At 47.3% G+C, this 21,390-nt stretch overlaps 1 protein-coding gene across 5 annotated transcripts in view; it reads right to left on the bottom strand.

Annotated features, from left to right (window-relative positions):
* The window catches only part of LOC116843857 (zinc finger protein castor homolog 1-like), a 193,656-nt gene that overhangs the window by 59,416 nt on the left and 112,850 nt on the right, over positions 1-21,390 (bottom strand). Inside the window, exon 1 of one of the 5 annotated variants that reach the window (XM_032814694.1) lies at positions 10,285-10,295. The exons of the other annotated variants lie outside the window; for them this stretch is intronic. The gene's annotated coding sequence lies outside the window, so the exon portion shown is untranslated. Of the gene's footprint in view, positions 1-10,284; positions 10,296-21,390 lie in introns of those variants that run through there. 5 annotated transcript variants of the gene reach the window in all.

Below are 21,390 nucleotides of genomic sequence, written 5' to 3' on the forward strand. Positions count from 1 at the left end.
CCCCCCCTCTCCCCTCTTTCCCTAACTCTGTCTCTGTCTCGCGCAATGAGAAACGGCGGAATGGAATTTCAATCCGTTGGAAAATGACTTGTTGCCGCTTCTGCGTACTCGTTGCGCGGTCGCCTACGTCCTCTCATATGACGTTTGCCTCTTTTGGCGCGCGGATTTGACCCCGGCGCGATACCGAACCGCATCCTTCAGGAACGCATCCTTCGCGCCGCGCGATGAGTAGCCGATGGGTAGCTCGTTCGCCACGCAGTCGGCTCCTTATTAATATCGCGCTTGATTGTGCCCGTTCACGCGGAAAGCTACAACGGCACATCGTCCTCGCCGTTGTCGTCATCGTCGTCGTCCCTTCGCCGATGATGGAATTTCCTATTTAAACCGGAATCGTTAAAATGCACGAGCAGGGGGACCGCCCCAAGGATATTCAAGCTCGCCAATCACGTGTGATGAAGCGCGTCGCGCGCTGTCGGGCCCGATGACGATAATTGCCGATCACGACGGACTAATGAGCCAAGTCGTAAATAATGAAGCTTTAAATGGAGGAGCCTACCGAGGGTTATCGAATCGGCATGGACCGGTGTCGCGCGCCGTAATCCCGACCTGTCTCGCGGTGTACGCACGAGAGGGCTGACTTTCTCTATTGCCTCCTCGATCAAGCGAAATTGTACTGGGCGCTCTCGCGTTGCTCGCGACGACACGACAGCGCCATTCAGGCCGCTGAGCAACCGGTCCTCGAAAGATCCCCCAACCCGTTAACCCCGGTTCGCGCTACCGCTATCGTCGGCCGCGGCTCTGTCCGCGCGATGTCAATGGAGGAGAAGCCGCTGTCATCCCGGGAGAGCGCGCGTGTTTGCCGGTAAAATCGAGCTTTCAGCAACGCGACCCCGCCGGAAAATCTCAATCATCGCGCGAACATCATCCACGTGGTCGCGTTCTAGAACAAGACGAAATGGAAAATGAGGCACGATAAAATCTTGTTCTTTAACCCAACCGATTCGATCGATACGGTTCGAGTGGAATTATTTTCTTCATGAATAAATCTTAAAAGACGCTCCTGACGAAGAGTTTTCGGATAAAATTGATCACCGAGAAGTATAATTTTTTGTATTGAATGTGTATAATTATGTTTGTATTTGAATGTGTATAATTATGTCATGTTTGCCTCAGTTGCAGAATTTCATAAATCACATAAGGTGATCAAATGAACATAAAAAGCGCCAAGCTTTAAGATGATATCGACGAGAAGTTGAGAAAATAAAATTGGCTTGCTTTTTTTTTCTTCTGAAAAACTTTACACAATTTCAAACGTCGACGATTCTGCACGCGATCGCACGATATTGGTTTCTTCGGAGGAAAAACTACTGTTTGACGAGTCGGTGTGGAAAACATAGCTCTATCTAAGACGATAGTACTGCACCTCGGTGGGACCAGCACTTTGCCGATACAAAAATATCGGGAGCACCCACAGTGAACGTGCATAATTATATGCACTGGGCCCTAAAGGGTTAATTTGTTTTCTCGACCGGTTTATCGCGGCCGAAACGTATCCTTTCTTTATTGGGCGATCGCGCTATTCTTAGACGCAGACTTTGGCAGCGATGCACGTCGCCGTGCATTCATCGAGGAGGATTCCCTGCGAACGATCGCGCGCCGCGGTCGCTGTGTGCGCACGGTAAACCTCGATCGCGCGCGCGACGAGAGCGCTCTTGTCCATTGTTATTTCTACCTCTCTCGTGCACCTCGCCGGCGCGCATCCCGGCATTAAACGGATCTGCAGATTTAAGCAGAAAGATCCGTGCGAATAATCGCCAGTAGGGTCGGTCGAAGTCGAGCGCGCCCTCCGATTGGCGCGAGCGCGCTAGGCGTAGCCGCGAGAATATACACGCTGGTGGCGACGAGCGGGGATGCAACGTACGATCGGACGATATGTCCGAGGCCCGAGGAAGGAGCGCGCGAGCGAGCTCCTTTTTTCGCCGGCTATACAGAAGGGATAATTAACATCTGTTACAGTACCTATAGCGCGCGGGCCGCCCCGTTTCACCCCACTACTCGGCGCACGGGGCGGACCTTGAATACATTATCACCCTCTCTGTACGTGCACGTTGCATACACACGTGCACCGAATCGTCGAATCGCAGTGCTCGCGATCGACCGTGAACGAAAACCTTTATCTCCTCGCACGTCTCCTCGTCCTGCTCGTGTGCGCGCTCTCTCGCCGGGGAGATCGTTAGATCTCCGGTGCGCGGGTTGCGAATCGAATTTTGCCGGCCGGGAACTCTCGCCTCTTTGTGCCACCCCTTGCTGGTCTCATGGACCGACGCGGACCAAGCCGGAGAGAGAAAGAGAGAGACACAGAGATCTTGCACCACTCGCGTCGTGAATGCGAGCTCTGATTATCGGTGGATTTAATTTCGCCACCAAATTCACAGGCTCGTCAGATAAAATTTCACCCCCTGCTCTGAGTCATCTCAGAGAAAGGGCTGAAAAAAAGGATCTTGCGATCTCGTTGTCGCGTCTGTCACCGCGTCCCGTTCGAGTTGCGCGCACCCTGAGATCGACCCTGAGATCGTCTACGACCTCGACGAATTTTGAAAATTCCCCAGACGTTAGCCTGAATAGCCGACATGCCGACTTTCGAAGTCGTCAAGAGGGAACCGAGATCGATGGCACGCCGTTCCCCGGAATCTTCGAATTCTGTTTTTTACTTTTTTGTCTCGTCGCCCCGAAGACCGAATTCGCCGAACAAACAGAACAAAAATAGTGTCGCGAGAATTGGGACAAGGAGCGCGTCTGCAAAACACTCGTTGAATAACGTAGATCCGGCAAACCCCCCATGGCTTTCGCCGATCGAAGCGCGCGATGCGGATCGCGCGGCCTCCGTTTTCGCGTAATTGCAAGAATTCACCGCTAACGAGAACACGTCACGCGCTGTTGCCCGTCAATCTGACATGATCAGCTCAAAGTAAAAAAAGAAAGGCGAAACTGCTTGAAAACGGGTATTAAGATAATTAAAACTCGCGATAATTAAGACACGCACAATTAATGCGGCGCACCGTGCGGGGAGCATTAACGTCGGCGCGATGGATGCGGCTCTGAATATACAGAGCCCGCCTTTTCCCTTCCGCACGAAATTACACCTCTGCCGCGGCTACCCGCGCGAGTAAAATTCAAATGAAATCAAGACGGGCGATTAAAATAAAGCAACGTGCTCTCGAGCTGTTCTCCGCGCCGTAACTCGACCCGGTTTCAGCGACTTATTTCGCGCACGAATACGTGCGATTTTTTGGGGAACGCGCGAATGAGTTACGACGAGAGGAAAGCCACGGTAACTCAACCGACGCCGAAGAAGAGACGCGCGTCGAACCCGATGGGATGAGAGTCGGGACACGAACGGGTTAGGACGGGATGAAACGGCGCGAGACAGCGGCTGGTCCGTGAGAGCGGGCTACCACTCGACATAGCTCGACGCTGATGCCGATGCCAGAAGGAGGAAACAAAAAAGCCGGCGGACGTAACGCGTTCGTTCGTCAAACACTCGAACGTAATGTTGCCAGGCTCGGCCTGGAGGGGCCCCGCACGCGGCTTCTCGAGTGTCTGCTGCGGAATACCGGGAGATTATTCAAATTCGCCACCGACGGCTTAAAATGTATATTAATCGTCGATCGTTGGCGACCGGGGCGACGGAGCAGCCGAGGACTCTCTCTTTTTCTTTCTCTATTTCTCTCTTTATTTCTCTCTTTCTATCTATCCACCCCGTCTTTCTTTCTCTTTCTTCCTCTATCTCCCTGGCCGGAAACCGACCCGCCGCTTTGCTCGTCACCGCATAATACGAGGAGCGCGACTTATGTCGATTCGCTTGTCTCTAAATATACGTGACGAGCCTTAGATCCAGGTGCTCGGGGCGTCTCGACCGCTCGATATCGGAGTCGCCTGGTCGCATTGATGTCACTGCTTCGACGCTATCGCGACGCGCAATTACGCACTGCAACAGTACATTGCAACAGTGCAATGTTAAGTTGTTTAGAAACCGGTTACGTTGGATTGCATTAATGTTACGTGAGGTTAGCCAAAATTAGTTAGTGAGTTTGCGTCGAAATCCGCGAAAAATTGAACTTTATCCCATCTACTAAGTCGGTCCATTGAGATTCATTTATTCCAAGCTCCATTTTTTAATCCATCCGTGTAAATTCTCGCGATCGAGTTTACGCGAGAAGTTACTCATTTTTAATCTCGCGCGATTCTATAATTATTTAAAGAACATACACTTTTGTGTGTGTTCTTCTGAGCAAACGTATGCCAGCAAACGTGTCGGAGTCTCGAGAGCGAAGTAACCGAGATAAGTCGCGCGCTCCGAAACGGACTGTCTCGTTTCTTTGTTTTCCTTTTTTTCAATATTTTTCCGTTATATAAGAATTGTTGCGGTATAGTTCCCGTGCTGTTTCGCACGTGTGGCATTCTACCTTGCTCCCGCACTGAGCGGCCGAGAAAGGCAGCATAGGGAGGAGAACGGGATAGAGGGAGGGCGAGTGTGTTCATAAGATATGGTGTGAAACACGAGAGGACCGAGATTAAAGAATGAAAAACATAGAATTCTGAGAACTGGTTGAAGTCATAATATTCGTAATTTCAAGCCGCGCCTTGTGGCGACCGCGTCTTCTGCGTCGTTGAAATTAATGTGAGCGGAAATAAAATTCCTGCCCCCGTTGCCCCGCGGCCACCGAGACTCCCTTCATTCCCGTTCTCTCTTCGTCTCTCCTCCTCCTCTCTCTCTCTTTCGCTTTCTCTCCGTGCCTCGCCATCATCCACGGTCGCGAGACAAGTGGATGGCGTTTAATGGTCGAGCATCATGTAAATAAATTCGGCCCTCGTCGCCGGACGGAAGGATGTTTGCTTCTAATATTTGGACTTCGCGCCGCGTCGAAAGAATCGACGAAGAGGCGGCGCAAGACGCCCAGTCTTGTTTCGCCAACAATGTTTGGCCTACACCGTCGACATCGTGGCGCGATGTCGAGAATGTCGAGATCGACCACCGTGCGAAGGTGGCCTCTCTCTCTCTCTCTCTCTCTCTCTCTCTCTCTCTTTCTTTCCTGCTTCCTTCCTTTCTCTCTCATTTTTTCCCCCTCTCGTGCGATCGAATGCGAAATAGATCGTTTCTGCGCCTAGCGGAAACCCTTCCCAGAAGAGAGCGCGAAAGAGGGAGCGTGATATCGGGTGGCAAAATTACGACGGCCCCGCAACCGGGATGGGAAGAGGGCGAGAGGAGATCGCAAGAGGGTACGCTCCATTTACGAGGATTAAGATAAAGCGCGACGTTGTCTCTCGGCTGTCTTCGTTTTCCCGTTCATCGGCACCTCGTTCCGCCGCCTCGCGCGTGTAAAACGCGCCTCGGTCTGTGTGCGACGCGCTGTGCGCGCGCGCCGTTAAAAATAGAGCACGCAACGACTCACTAATCTGGTTAGGGCTACTTAGCGTAACTCCGACTATTTAGACCTGGATACAGTTACGGTAGTTAAGCCGCCATCGGCTCTAAGTAGAAGCGTTGGCGCGGCGGGGACTTTTGGGCCTTTAAAGGAGAGGCCTCGTCGACCGCGCTAAAACGTCTTAATAGGCGAGCGAGCGTGTGAGCTTAAACGCGCGATTTTACGCCGGTTTCCCTCGCTTTTTTTCCTCACTCTCCTTCCTCCCTCCCTCTTTCTCCCACTCTCCTACTCTCTCATTCTGTTCTTCTCTCTTTCAGCTTTGTTCATCGCTTCCATTAAACGTCATGAACATAACGAAAAATGATACACAACAGTCGCAAGAGAAAGGATGTAGCAAAATGTGACGAAAACGCAAAAAGACGACAGACTATGACGTTATAACAAACCCCCCAAACGTAAAAACCTCATCAAGCATCTCGTAGAACACTTACGATATCCAATGGACAAAATGATCCCAGTTGGATTTGGTCTCTCAATTATTTCACCTCCGTCACTTACCGATGCATCACGTCGCGATTCCACTGCGAATGACTTTTGCTCGCTAATTTTATTATAATCGAACGATGCTACAGAGCCGTTTGAATCTTAATTTAAGTCTCAATAAAACGCACACGTAAAGTCCCGATGGAATTAAATTTGCTAATGGGTCTCTCTCGCTGCCGTTGCTACTGTTTGTTCAGGCAGCGGACGACTATCGCGTCTTAATGGATTTTTCTTCTCTTTTACGGGATGTGGGAGCAACGTCGGAGTCATCCCGCCTTAATCCTCACGAGTTTATGCCGGAGTTCCACCTCCGAGAGGTTTTAAGGCTAATTAACGAATGAGTGCCGAGTAATTAATCGACATGGACATTGACTCGCAGGCGAGACGTGGCGACGAGCGCAAACATCGAGTCACGTAAATTTTCTGGATGAAATTTACGCGTTCTCGAATCGATATTTCTTTTTTTTTAATCACGATGCTGCAGTTTCCTTCCCAGAGTGAAGAATAAAAGACATTTTATACCGAAGAAAACATTTTCTTGGGGCTATATTACAAATCCCAATTGCGACGCGTCGAAAATAATGAAATAATATCAATTGAACTTATAAATTCAAATACTCAGATATCGGCGCCTGGTTAAAATCGCACAAAAGCCGCCCGAAGCCTGCATGCACGTGCGAGGATACACACCGTGTCCCCCTCCCTCTGATCGCCCCGAAAACGAGATTTCGAAAATCCGTTATTTAAATAAGGCAGAAGGGACGCGACCGGCAATGGCCCGGGCGATTTTATAAAATTAATAGTAAAGGGTAGGCCGCCGCGCTCGCTATTATGCGCGTATGCAAATACGACGTAAGGGGTGGCGGAGGGGTGGGGTCCGACCTGCCGACGAAGAGGGGGTACGGTGAGGGGGGAGAGAAGGAGCGACGGGGGGAAGGGAGAAGGAAGGAGAGGGCTGCCGTGCAGGCTGCAAGGCATTAAAACTTCCGAGATTTATAGCAGCCTGGACTGGCCTGGCCTCGCTCGATTCGGGGTGGCTTCCACTAAAAAGGGGGGCCATATTGCTGGTAACGAGGGGGCAGCCACGTTACGGGGATGCGCGACATTTTCATGCGCGGATTTTAATATTGAAACAGCCTTTAAATGAGAAACGCGCATGATTCATCCTTCAACGATCATGAGAGGCTGCAAAATGTCGCGTAAAAAAGATTAAATATTAACATCTCGCGTGTGGAGAAAGGGAGAGCTTACTCTTTGAAATTCGCAGTTCAATTATGAGCGTCGAAAGCAATTTGGCGAAATGGCGATTTTGAATGAATTTTGATACAATAGTCTTTGCGAAAAAAGATCTCGGGACTTTTACGCACGGAAAATGATTCTTAGCCTTTTATAACTTTCTACTGCATGATCTCGCGCGTGATACCGTTTGAATTGTTTTTACGCTTCGCAAAAATCGTTCAGCCAGTGCGAATCCGCGGGCACGAGCTGTGGAGAAAAAGAAAGAGAGAGAGAGAGAGAGAGAAAGAGAGGCGTATTGGAAATTCCGCGCGTTTCGCATACGCACTCATCAGCCTCGAACACCAATTAGAGCCATCTCGCAAACGTTACACTTAGGAAGCGAAACGATCGGCGCTTCCACGGGCCGCTTTTTATGGTCCGAACGCAGCGTCTCTTCGGCCGAAGAAACGCTTCTGAACGGAGGTTGAATGCTCGCTTTCTTCGTTAAGTCGCAACACGATCGTTTCTTCGAGGGTCTCGGGTGTCGGGCCGGCCATATTTCAGATCGTCTCGCGATGCGCGATTCCCCTGAATCTCGCTCCGCTCAACGGAAGTTCAGACTCGCGCGTCCGGTGCCCCTTTATTCACCATCAATTTCAGACCTCTCCCCGATATCGCGAGCGTATAATTGAATAATAATAATCATTATTGTTATTAAAATGCAATATATTATCGTCGTCTACTCATAGTCGCGCTCCAATTGCACAGCACTCCTATAAATCGAACAGACCGGCGCGAAAACCGCGAGCCTGAGTAACGACCGAATTAATTGAAGAAACGGGAAATTTTCTGAGACGGGAGGGGGCACACATTGTGTCATTCCCAGTCACGTCGTCAGGCGCACCTGTCGAGGGACATTTTATCGGCGATTCGCGCGTAAGATCGGTTACGAGACTCGATTGATTCCTAATAGTGAACCGCAAGAAATCAATAAGAAATCAATCGCGACGTGACGGCCGGCTCTCGGCCTGATGAATAATGGAAAAATCTGGTCTCTTCTCCTCCCCCTCCCCGTCCGCTCTGTTTCTCTCTCTCTCTCTCTCTCTTTCTCTCTCTGCGTTCGCGGGCAAAGTCCGTCGGCGAGCAGATAATCCAGCCGGAGTTTTCTGGATTACGCGCGATCCCGTTAGACCCGTTTGATGCCTTCTGTTCCTCCTCCTTTCTTCCTTATTTCATACCTAGTTGCGTGGCGTGTCGTGGCCCGATGCAAATTTGCGCCCATCGCTTCGGAACCGGTTGGAAATATCAAACCGGTATCGCGACACAATCAAAATTATTATATTTCCTTCCGCGCTTCCCCTCCACCGCGTCGGCGGTTTATCAGTCGCGACTGGACGAAACCACGGCGCACGTTTTCCCGCCGTAGCGCGCGCGCTCTCCTTCAGCATGGAATTTAATGGCTCGGGGTAATAATACGTCACGCGGCAAATTTGATAGGCGAGCGACTGACAAAGGCCATACATTATTAATGAGATTTCGTATATTCTCCCCCGTAATTTTTATACCGTAATTTTTTGATTGGCGCGATCGTATCGAGATTATAAATAAGTATAAGCCGAGAGAGGATCCAACGCGATTTTGAGACGTGTTGCCGTGTCCGGGCAGCTCCCGTTGGCCGATACGATCGGCCATTGAACGTTCTTGACGATTTAATGCAGACAGTGATCTCAAAGTGCTCGCTATTCTCGGCAAGGAAACGGCAAGCTCGGGACGAGGCGGTGGCGGAGGATGACGCGGAACGAGGACGAAGTGTGGAATTCCCTCGAAATCTCCTTAGCTCTGACATAATGAGACGTCGAACTCCGCCGGAGTCGTGAGACCCGTACGCGCACAGAGCGTCGAGTTACAAAAGAAGAAACAGAAGAGGATAAAGAAAAAGAGCAGGGAGCGAAGAGAACGAGTTCCTTTACGGTTCTCGGCCCGATAGTGCCGCGAATCCCTCCGGATTCGCGTGTGTTTCGATCGTCGAGGTTCGTACGATCGAAAGCAAGAAGAAATAAAGCAAAAAAAGGGAGAAAAGGAAGGAGAAGAAGAAGAAGTAAATGGAACCGACGAAATTCCGTAAAGCTCAAATATATTCGGCCGCGTAAATTCGAGGATTCTTCGTTGCATCGTGCATCTTCTCGAGGAAGGACATCCGGTACATAGCTTATTCGCGGACGAAATCTGCAATCAAATCGTACGAGAATAAAATGTCGAGAAATAAGACGGTCGAAGAACTCGATCGAAGTTGAAGTGGAACCGGCGCGCGCGCGCGCGCGCGAGAGAGAGAGAGAGAGAGAGAGAGAGAGAGAGAGAGAGAGAGAGAGAGAGGGAGGGAGGGAGAGGGAGAGAGATTTGCGTCACGGACGATCTTCATCGCAAAGTACCGTCTGTACAAGACACTGCCCGGAATACTCATCCGGATTATCCGCGTGGCGTGTCTCGCAGTTGTGCGATTTACCGCTTAGACGAGTCGAAATTCGCGACGCCCCATAAATTCCGTAAACCTACCGAAAACCCATATTGCCGTCCGAAAAGCCCGTCGCGCCGCTCCGGCAAAATTCCGCGAAAGCCGGCGAATCCTGCGGCGCATAATTCCACGGGGCTCTGCCGTGAATAAAACAAAAAAAAGGGGAAAGAAGAGGAGGCCACGCGGGGGCAGACAGGGCCGCGCGGACGAGAAGATAAACCAAAACCGACCGTTCGGTTCGGCCGAAATTCCGCGAAATCCGGTAAAATTGAATCCGGGAGGAAGTCGGGTCGACAAAGGGACGACGACGACGACGACGACGACGACGACAAGGAAGACGCGCCGGGTCGATCGTTTCGAGTCGAGTTCGCAGCCGGAGAACAACCAAGCACGAGCCCGGGCTACTTCGCCGTGGTCGAAGAAAAAGAACCTCGTCCGTGGGCCCCCGGGAATGATGAATCGTTTCTATTAAAATACTTTTTCGACGGGGAATACAGAGTGGGCATCCGGCTCTACCGAACCGCGAGTGGATTTATTTACATATTTTCGATCTGGATTAAGAGGTATCGTCGGCCGCAAAAGTACCTCTTCCTCTCGGGTTCTCGCGAGTGTCGCAAGTGTCTCGTTTCTTTAAATGTGTCCGTGAGCTTGCTCTTTAACGAGCGCGAATCTTCACAAGTTGTGACCGTGTGTGATATCTAAAACTCCAAAAAAATATCTCATCCTTGGCAGGATCCTCTTATATGTGGCCTCAAGAGGATTCTTCCGAAATTAAAAGGATAATATTTCAACACTCCAAAAAAAAATTCTAGTCGTAAGATATTGTAACCTCATATTCTAAGCAAAAACTTTTACTAGTAGAGTATTCCTCTCTAATGAAGTCGACTTATCAATTGGAAAAATTTACTAGATATTCTTTTTTCCTCTTTTTAATCAAAAGGAACATGTGTTTATTCGAAACATATAAAAGATGCGATAAGCAAGACTTATATTGCAGATAAGACGAAATTTATCTAATTTTAAGAATATTGTGCTCAGAAAGAGTACAGCCAAATTTAATCTCATTTTGCAACATTCGAAATCTTAAGTTTGAGCTTAAATCACAGCGAATCAATTCGGAATGACTGTGTAAGCAAGTCTATTCTTAAGTCACAATAGTACGTACTATACAATGTTAATGAGCCAATTAACCACGCTAAGAAGTGAATCCTAATTCAAAAAGGTGAAATGTCTTAGGCGGTGACGAAAATCGTTTCAAGGTTAAAATACTTCCGTTTGACCACGGTGACCACTGACACTGATGATCTCGGCGCTTCCTCGTTTCCGGAGAACAGTCGATTCGATCGTATCGCGTAATCAAAAACCGCGAGACCTTCGAACTTGCGATTCTCGTACGAATTAACAAACGCTAGTCAGGATTTAAAGAAGCGGCGATAAATGCCGGTAGAAAAGTAATCGGTATGTACACACATTTCCTGGATCGAGAGAGTTACACGATTTCCGGCCGTATACACTCGAAAAAAATGTTTCGCTGATTCAGGTAGAATTTTAAACGTCACGGTCAAAATTTATCGCTGTTTTTTATATCTGCTAGAAAATGGTCTGTAGAATTGACAGCAGAGCAGAGTATTCTAGCAATATCTGCTAGCAGATTTAGGCAGGTGTGAGGATTATACATTCGTTTTTGTCTCTCGTCTCGTACGCTGGCCTTTTCTGTCTACCATAGTCACCTTTCTAGGAAGTGTGACTGGCCTTAATCTGAATGGGCGCCACAGAGAGAGACTTTCTTGTTAAATTTCACGTAGTTCAGATAGAAATTCTGTCTCTGTCATCTATATTAATTAAATACAAAACACATATGTTATTTCGCAGTGTTTGCTAGTCATTTATCCATCTTGGCGAATTTCTCGTATCTCGTGCAATTTTCGCCATGATTGTAAGACAATTTTTTTCAGTTAATGGTCTCAACCTTATTCGTGTGTACGAATATAATTATAGAAACCACATTATAACTAAAGTTACACAGATATTAACTACGACAACAAGAATCTGCATGTAGCGACTAAATATCGTTAACTATGAAACGGAAGTAGCAAAAGTTCTAGTTACAGCAACAAATATATTTTCAGCAAACCATGATTTGCTAGAGAGCTCATAATTAGCTAAGCAAGCCATGATTAGATAGACAGTAATAAAATAATTTTGTTCGTACGATATTCAATCTCGAGTGTGATGTGTAGAATTAAAAATCGTATAATTTTCTAAGGCATATACGACATTATGTGTATAATATCATCATAGAATCATCATAGAATCATGAAAATATATGTAAGAGGTAAGAAAAAGGAATAAAATAACAAGCTTAAGATTAAGCCGACAGAATAATTACGACGGAGGGAGAGAGAAAGGGAACGCGAGTTCGCAGTAAGTTGGAGAACTACACAAATTTGTTTCTGACGACTCATCGGCGGATAATGACCAATTATTATTATTAAACCCACTCGCGTAATCATGCTCGCGGGTTAAGTATATACGATCGTACTGTATAATACTATATAATAGCGACGCGCGCGTCGTGTCGTCCGCGAACGGACGAGGATTCGTCGCGGGGAACAATGGCGAACCGTTCCCTCTCGGAGGATCGAAGGACTCGTGGCGATCGGAATGAATGAATCGCGCCTAACGCACTGTACACCCGCCGTCCGGAGTTCGAGGCCGAGGCAGCGGCAGCGGGGCTCGCCTATGCGAGCAACGCGGAATGATAAATGAACTCCAGCTCGGCCGCGAGTTGTGGTATCGCGGCGCTATTAAGGCGGCGTATAAAATAGTATTTAGCGTGGCCCGTGTGCGCGAAATAATTTTTCACGACGCGCCCGCCGTCCTCTCGCCGCCTCTCGCGGTAGCTCGCGGCTCGGCGCGCGAGTATCTTGCTCGACACTCATTAACACCTGCTTCTCTTCGCGATGCGTACCGCACCGGTAAGGTGAAAATAAGAACGTCTCGCGCGCGTGAAAATTAATATAAAAGAGGAAGAGAGAGAGAGAGAGAAAGAGAGAAAGGTAGGGAGGATGAGACAAGAGAGGGGAGAAGGGGAGGAGGGGAACGAGACGCTCCGCACCCGTTCCGAAATCCTCGGCGGAAAAAACAGGAGAGGTCCGCCGCGGCGTGTTCGACGGGTGAGCATTCGCGCCGCTTAATCGAGGCGCGCTCGAGCGGGGTAATAAATTTATTTCCGAAACAACAATCGCGGAGGGGTGGCTAGAGGAGGCCCGACCGCCAGCCGCGGGGGAAGAGAGCTTTACGTATGAATCGTTCCTAATGCACGGAACATTGTGGAGAGAGAGATCGAGGCCGCCGCAACAGCCGCGGCCGCAGCCGTCCGCGCAGAGAGAGAGACTCTCCTCCGCTCGGTCGCGATGGAGAAGCTCCGCCGCCGCGGAATGATAAATGAACTCCTCTTAACCGCGAGCTCTCATATCGGGCCGCTATTAACATAGCGCCGGATAAAGTAACGAATTTAAAAGAAATCCAATATAAAAGCCACGGGAATTCCATCGGAGATCTTATCCGGGCCGAGCTCTCGCTCGCCGCGGAGACTCCATTAATCACCGCTCTTCTCCGCCGCGCTCTTCTTCTCTACCCTCTCTAAGCCCGCCGCTTCTTCCTCTCCCCTTCCGTTCGCCCTTCGCGCGCTTCATTTGTCTCGTATTAGTCGTTATTACGAAACTTGAAAATTCAAATGGACGAGGGATAATGGCGCTGCCCGCGCCGAAGATTATGCCCAGGCTCGTATCTCCGTCCGCGCCGCCTCCTCCCTCTCGTCCTCTCCGCACCACGTCTGCTCTTCTCCTTTATCCTCCTCATCGCTCCTCGTTGATCGACTTTTTGCAACACGGAAGACAGCTCGCAGAGCAGTCCGGATCGCGAGAGCGTAATTCCTAGTGGAATGGACCGCTCACCCGCTTCAAATCTACTCCCGCAGTCTGACACGGTGTTACGTCACGCGGGAAAATTGTCAACGCGAAATAGCGTTTTCGGACGAGAGCTCGCCAGGGGTAACAGGTGTCCTTCGAGGAAGAACCGAATCGTGATCACAAGCGGGTTAATGGATCATCTGGAGATTGAGGCGAGCACCCGCGCCGTTTCGTCGAAATGAATCAATTTATTGTACGCGTAAGTGCCGAGGGTTTTACGGCGATGAACGATGCGTGGCTGCCCCGGCGAGCCTTTCTTCGTCTCGTGTGTTTCCTTCCTTTTCTTTTTCCGTACCACAAAGCACGTGGAATGCCAAAATAAAGAACGCGCAACGAGAAAGGGACGGCGAAAGGGACGGCGAAGCGCCGAGAAAAGGGAGAAGAATGGCGGAGCAATATGAGACGATTAGCGAACGCACGTTTATAACGTCGAAACGATCGCTCTCGTAACGCACTGTATTCCGCTCCGGCGAGGAAACGCGATTGAAATCGATCGAGACTTCTCTCTCTCTCTTCCTTCCTCTCTTTCTCAAACACCTTGTATATAATTCGACACGACACGCGAGCGCGTAATAAAAGTCTGAGAAAAATTATCCAGCGTTTTGATTTTCTCTTCGTGCGACTCGCGCAAGTCTACGTGTATTAATAAGAAAAGCAGGCAAGACACATGAAAGAAAAATAAAAACGAATAATATACACATACACGCATTGAATACCCAGTAAGCAAGGAATATTAAATTAACGTTTAAAAACGTTGACTTCATGTGCATTGTTTGCACATTTTTTAATAATATTGCATTTATATTTTTCACATGTGTTATTTTGTGATATGATTTTTCTAAATGTTGTTTAAACGTCTTAAAAACATTACAAAAAAATATATTTCAAATGTTACTTTAACATTTATTTGAAATCAATGCAACATCTTAAAAATATTTCTACCGATTAAAACGTTATGGCAACCCTATTTCAACATTATTGAAAGTTCCAAATCGCGGTCAAAGTATGTTCATAATTATGTTTGATACAATATTAAACACTACATATTTGACAATATGGTTCTTCAATATTATAGTAGCAACGTAGTATTGATTGCTTATCGGGTACATATATTGAAAATTTAAATATTCATATTTAAAGACCAAAACAATAAGAATGTCCAGAATTAGATGCGTGTCCAAGCTTTGGTATTTTTACCTTAATTATTTTTTTTCTTTCTTTCAAGTAAAAGTTCCAATGCCTGGACACTCTTATTATGTGTTTGGATCTTTAATAACGAATATTAAAATTTTCAACATAGAATATATGTACATATTCAATACACGTTATCTAGACATTTAGCGGCACTTTTATCTTACGAGCCATCACTGTAAAGATTTCAGCGTGTGTGCTGCTGCCGGAACACACACACGCACACACACACACAGGCCTCGCGAAACATCTCACGCGCGTCCCGAGATATGTCAATTCGTTTTCGCGCACGCGGACGCGCGCGCGTTGGATAAATGTCGGGCGGACGCGAATAGAGACACGTATCGCGCGTTTCCCCTTTATGGGGACACAGAAGTTTTCTACGGGCATGGCGAAGTGGGTGAACGGAACGTCGCATGCTTATGGCGTCGGCATGTGTCCCGCGTATCCCTCGCCATATCCAGCATATCCGTTCGTCCGGCTGTGCGCTGCCTTCCCGGCACCGGTCATACCGTCGATTCACGATTCCGCCGCGAATGCCAGGAGTGTTGATAATTTATTTGAGAGACGTGCGTCGAACGTGTCGCACCTTCGCAATCGCGAGCGTGAGCGCGCGCGCGCGCTCGCTCGTTCGCTCGCGTCCGTCGCGACATTCTGGATTTCGCGCCTTTTTCGTGCCTCTGCCCATTGTCCTGCGCTCGGGACACACGGGGGCTTGACCTTTTCAGGCTTGCCCATCGCGGCCGGCCGCGGCGCTGCTTATTAACGAATCGCAACTGCAATTCCGACCGGACGCACATTTTTATAGCGGGGGAAAAGTCACGTCGCGATCACGCGCGCCGATGATGACCTCAGTTCCGGCGCGCGTCCCCGTGAAACTCGACGAAAATGTCAATGAACCGTATCGCAAGCATGGATGTGGGTATCGACGTGGTCGCGACATAGCACGCTTAAGGGGGCACGGGATCATTTTTGCGCCGATAATGTCAGCGTCTGGGAAAGCGTCGCCGTTCGCTCGAACGTACGACGGAAATACTCGCGATAATTCGCAGACAATGCAGTACTCGGTGTATTCTCGCAACACGTCCACCGTGTGGGTTGAATTTTGCCGGTCTATCGTCGCGGGAAACTCGCCTCTTTCTCTCGGTCATCGCGACGGACAAAGATGCGTCATTCTTTACACTTTTATTCTCGGCAATTACGTCACACAATTACGAGCGGACAAGGATTATTCGCGAAGCCACGTAAAATTCAGCGTCAATTGAGAAGTCTCTCGCGTCGATCAAAGCTGCAGAGAAACCAACCGGGACCGTACCCTACGAGGCAGCCGAGCGATTACGTACGAGTGTCGGTTATCTACGTGCACGTTTTCATTGTGGAAGGAACATTGCAACGTGGGCACAGACGCGGAATTCCAACGAGTGAAACTCGACGAAAATGTCAATGAGTCGATCGCGAGTGATATGAAGAATTCAAATCCGATAATTACGCCGGCCTGAGCGGTGCCTGAATTTTTATGACAGCTCCATTACCATAACGCGAAGCCGAAGGAGAAGAAGAAGAAGTGATCCTCGCGCCCATCCACCCACGAGCACCGACACACACGATGGAATTTCGACGAAACGCGTTCGCGGAAGGCCTCGTTAAAAAAAATAATCCGGGGAGCCCTTTTCGCTTCTCGAGATATCGCCCCCGCGGCCGTCCCGCCGAATCCCTCGAAATAAGAGGAGAACGAGTAGGATGACGACGAGAATACGCGAGAACAAGAGAGAGAGAGAGAGAAAGAAAGAGAGAAAGAGAGAAAAAGAGAGAGAAAGAGGGACGAAAATTCGTCGACGCGTGACGGTATGACACAGCAGACAGATGGATCGAGAGAGTAAGAAAGAGAGGGAGAGGGAGAAAGAGAATAAAAAACGAGGTAGGAGAACAATCCTTTCCGTGTTCGAACGTATCGCGGGGCGAACTCTGCGTGACTTTGACCGATAGCTCGGCGAACGGCACGGCCCTTATCTTAATGCCCGTAAAAAGGACGGAATAATTAAAAAAAGGAGAGAAGCGAGCGCGCGCTGGCCAGCCTGGCCAGTAGGTAGGTAGGTAGGTAGGTAGGTAGGTAGGTATGTAGGTAGGTAGCCAGGCAGGCGAGCAGGCAGGTAAAGCCGGCTGGCTGCCGGGGACTCAACAGCCGGGCGCACAGGGACAAATGGACTCTGGCTTTTCTGTGACAAACGAGCGCCCCCGAAATGTCGATCAACCGCACGCCGTCCGATCTGGTTGGACGTCCGGATATCGAGCGGTCTCGCAGCCGTTCGCTACCGTGAAACGCCATCGTGTGATCACGCGCGTTCAGATACCACACCAGCCTTGAACTCGTTAGCTTTTCTGCCCTTTTTCCCTCTGTCTACTCGCCGGGTAATCACGCCGGTGCAGAAACACCGGAAACTCGTTGCGCCTTCTTCCGTCGTTCGCGAGAATTTTCGGTCGATGGATGAAGCGGCGAATGAATGACGTTTCGTTCCTTCCACCTTCTCGCTCACGTCGAATTTCGGACTGGTTCGCGGTATTGTTCCGCGCAACGACGGATCGCGTCCGTCAATGCGCGATCGACAATGGGACGTCGCTGGAATCGTCTTCTCCGCGCGGTGGCATTCGATCGCTTTAGAAAGTCTTTGCTGAGCCAGCAGCAGTGAGCAGTAGTAGCAACCAGCGATTCTTCCTCGCGAGCAATATATAAATATTAATAACGACGATATCGTAATTTCAGAAACAATGCGCGACGGCCACACCCGAACCGCGACACGGCCTAGTTACATACACGCCGCGGGTATTAAACCGGTGTGTGCGCCGTACATTACACCTACTCGACACGCGTGCGTGCCCCGGTCTTTAACGCGTACGGTAAATTTACGCGGATTCCGCGGACGGAGAATTTCATCATACGACCACCGAGCGCGGAATTCCGAGATTTATTCGCGAGATTGGAGCCGCGTGTCTTCGACGGGCAGTCCGGAATTAGCCGGGGAATTTAGTCGCGTGAAAACGCGCGCAGAGTTTTCGGAAGCTCGCAGAGGGAAAAATTCGAGTCACCATTAAATGCAATTATTATCGCCGCGAGAAATCACCGTAGAAACGTTCGCATACTTCTCTCCTAATCACAATGCCGCTAAAGATACGACGGTCTACGTGAAATTAAAATCATGAGACTAAGTTCCGCCTCGCGGTCAGATGAGGAAGTCAACTTCCGTGCGTGGGCGTTCGAATGTTGAACGTCACGGCGTACAGATAAGAAGTCAAACGCCGCTCAAGTGTCTAAAGAAACTTCCTTCCGTGACTTATGCCCGCGATATGCAGGTCGCTTCACAAAAATATCCTCTCTCAGCGAAGGATGTTAACTCTTCCGCTGCTGAGCGAAATTACGAAATCGCTTCAGAGACTTTTTCAATCCAGCGATTGTGGCCACACTATGGGATTTTGATCATCTTCGTCGTGTACTTTAAAATGATCTTTGCTTGAAGCTACAAGCAAAGATGGAAAATTTATCAAAGGGAAAACATTTACAACTTCACCTTCTACATTCATTACCAAACTTTCCGATGAGATTCCCGAGTCGAAATTTTGATACTACTTTGAAAAATAGTTTGCGCCTATTTAGACGGTTTATAGCCTAGGTAAAACCTACTTTAACGATATTGATATTTATTAACTTCTCTTTTGAACCTTTAACTCTACCTTGTCAAAATTTTGACGCTACTTTGACGCTCTTAAAAATAGTTTGAGCCTACTTAGATAATCTACAACCTAGGTGAAACCTATTTTGACGATATTGATACTCATTTTCGAGTCGAAATTTTGACCCTATGTTGAACCTTGAATTCTACCGCAGTAGGAGCTAAGATAGCAAAGTAAGTTTAATTCTAAATGATATAATTATTCAACTTCTTAATTATATAATTTACTTCTACTTTGATCCTGATAATGTCTGAAATATATGCAACAAATAAAATATATATTTTGTATGCTATTTGACGTTTCTATTTCGTTATTTATTAAATTTTTTAATTATTTCTATAAAATACATATATTCTATGTAGGAGCTAAAGCTTCAATAGAAGTTCGCAACTGAACCTACTTTACCTTTTAAGATCCTACTATTATACAACCTACTTTGAAAGAAACCGACTACTACCTACTACTAAAGAAAACGAAAGCGGAAATTTCAGACATCATCAGGGTCAAAGTAATTATATTATTAGAGTAAATTATATTATTAGAATTAAACCTATTTTGCTATCTTAGTTCTTACTGCGTATGTAGGATTCAACATAGAGTCAAAATTTCGATTCGGGTTACATTACGATATGTAAATTTAGCAAAATAATTTTCAGACGAAGCAGTGTATCCGGATTTTTCGGACGCAACATAAAATTATTCTCCGGTAGTGAAAGAGTGAGTTAAACCTGATGTACAATGTGTTTTTTTTCTCTCTCTTCCTCTCTTTGCTTACTATTTCTTACTCTTTATCTTTTTATAACTAAAGGCTCAAAGTTTAAATCAGAAAGATATAAAGAAAAAGAAGCAGAAAACAAAAAGCACATTGTAGATTAAACTTTAAGGGGATGCCATACTTGAAAACTTTGCCGACATAACATTGATCTTCTTTCTGCAAAGTGTACATCGTATATATATATATATATATATATATATATATATATATATATATATATATGAGTTGCAAATACCTTTACACAATGGAAGCGCAAAAAGTGAATCGGAACATTGCGCAATGCGACGAAAATGATACAAAATTTCAAAAACGACATGTTGAGCTGTCAGTTTGCGCAAATACTTGCCTGATACTAAAGTTCTACAGCTTATACATACCGAACTTGTATTTGGTTTGCACAGAAAAGATCAAGAAACATTGCTATATCTTTATAACTGAATTTAGAGGAACTTAAAAATATACGAAAAGTTTACAAAAAAAGAAAAATTATTACATTTTCCGCTGCATATGATAAAAACAAAGCATATTTATATAAGGTCTATGCAAGAAATGCGAAGAGGATAGCGTGATCGTGTTGGTGACGATCGCTTCTACATTATCAACATCTTTGGGGGAAGTTCATTGCCTATTTTAGAGTCCCCTTAACCAGATATGAAATTGGTAGCATGTCTTTTTATTCATATTTTTTTTACTTACGGAGGTGCCTCGATTATAAACTTTTCTCAATGAGGCTATTGTGCCAACAGTCAGTGTTCAACGTGATCTGTCTATAATAGACGCGGACGAATCTAGCGTGGATTCATCCGCGCCGCATCCAGACTTCTCACGTTCGCTAAAATTGCCAAGAGTCATTCGCTCCCTCGTTGCAATACGCGGCGGCGGACGAGGCGCTTTTCTCTACCCAGCTATTTTCAAATTTGCTCCAAGTCACGTAAGGCAGCGCTACTTTGAATGATCGTACGCCTGCAACTTCAACCGTGTCAAATCGAGAAACACGCGGTGGCAACAACGTACACAGATTGCGTCTGGAGTAATTGAAAACACGATAAACGCGACCCCAATTAAGTACATGTCGGGGTTCTTCACCTTCTCATTAAAATAAATTTGTCATTTTTTCGCAACTCGGTAACAAGCTTACGTGATATGGTGCGGTATATTTTTCACAAGTAAAATAGTTAATGTGGTAATAAATTTTGAACGCTTCTAAACTTTTGCGAGAAAAATTTTCTTTTTCTCATTAATCTCGTTTAATCATAGAATCCTAGGCATAGATAAAATTTACTGGGACCAACTTTCCAAACTGTTGTCATTCTTAAAAAAAATATGTCCTGTTCTTCATTATAATTTTCTTCGGTTTCATCAGATTGCAAAACTATTAATAAATTCATATTCCTCAACATATTTTTAAACTGATTAAAAAAAAACATTGAATTTTTTGAATCTTTATGAAAGTCGCAGGCAAATAAAAATACACCAAAATTTGCTGATGTTTATGTAACTTTTTTGTGTTTAGGATTCCAGAATTAGTTGAAATTAAAAGTAACTCTAGATTCTGTCGCGTTTTCAAATAGCTCTCCTCCGCGAGCGCTTCAATTTTCCCAGTTCACCTAGAAAATTCGGTCGTAGTACCAGTCAAAGTGTGATCAAGTGCCGACACGATTTTTGTTCGAACGGAAAATCCCGATGGAAAAAGAAAAGGTAGAAAGAGGTACCGCAACACGCTATCACGATACAGCGATATCGCGACGCGTTCTTGCGAGAATCGCGCGCTCGCACCCGGGCGAGCCCAGAGCTGTTGCCTCGTCTCCTTATTGAGACGATCATCGGTGGACATCGATTGGGGAGGGTCGCCGCGCTGATTTAAAAATCGGGACAACTTTTTCCGGTAGCGGCCCCACGACAATTTACGACAAAACCCAGGCCACTCAGCGCGACATCCTGAAATTCAAATCGAGGCAGACGCGAAGTAAGGAAGAGAGAGAAAGAGAGAGAGAGAGAGAGAGAGAGAGAGAGAGAGAGAGAGAG

Source organism: Odontomachus brunneus, unplaced genomic scaffold, assembly GCF_010583005.1.
Source record: "Odontomachus brunneus isolate Ranch 3 - 2012 unplaced genomic scaffold, Obru_v1 Obru_scaffold_036, whole genome shotgun sequence".
Classification (NCBI taxonomy): Eukaryota; Metazoa; Arthropoda; class Insecta; order Hymenoptera; family Formicidae; genus Odontomachus; species Odontomachus brunneus.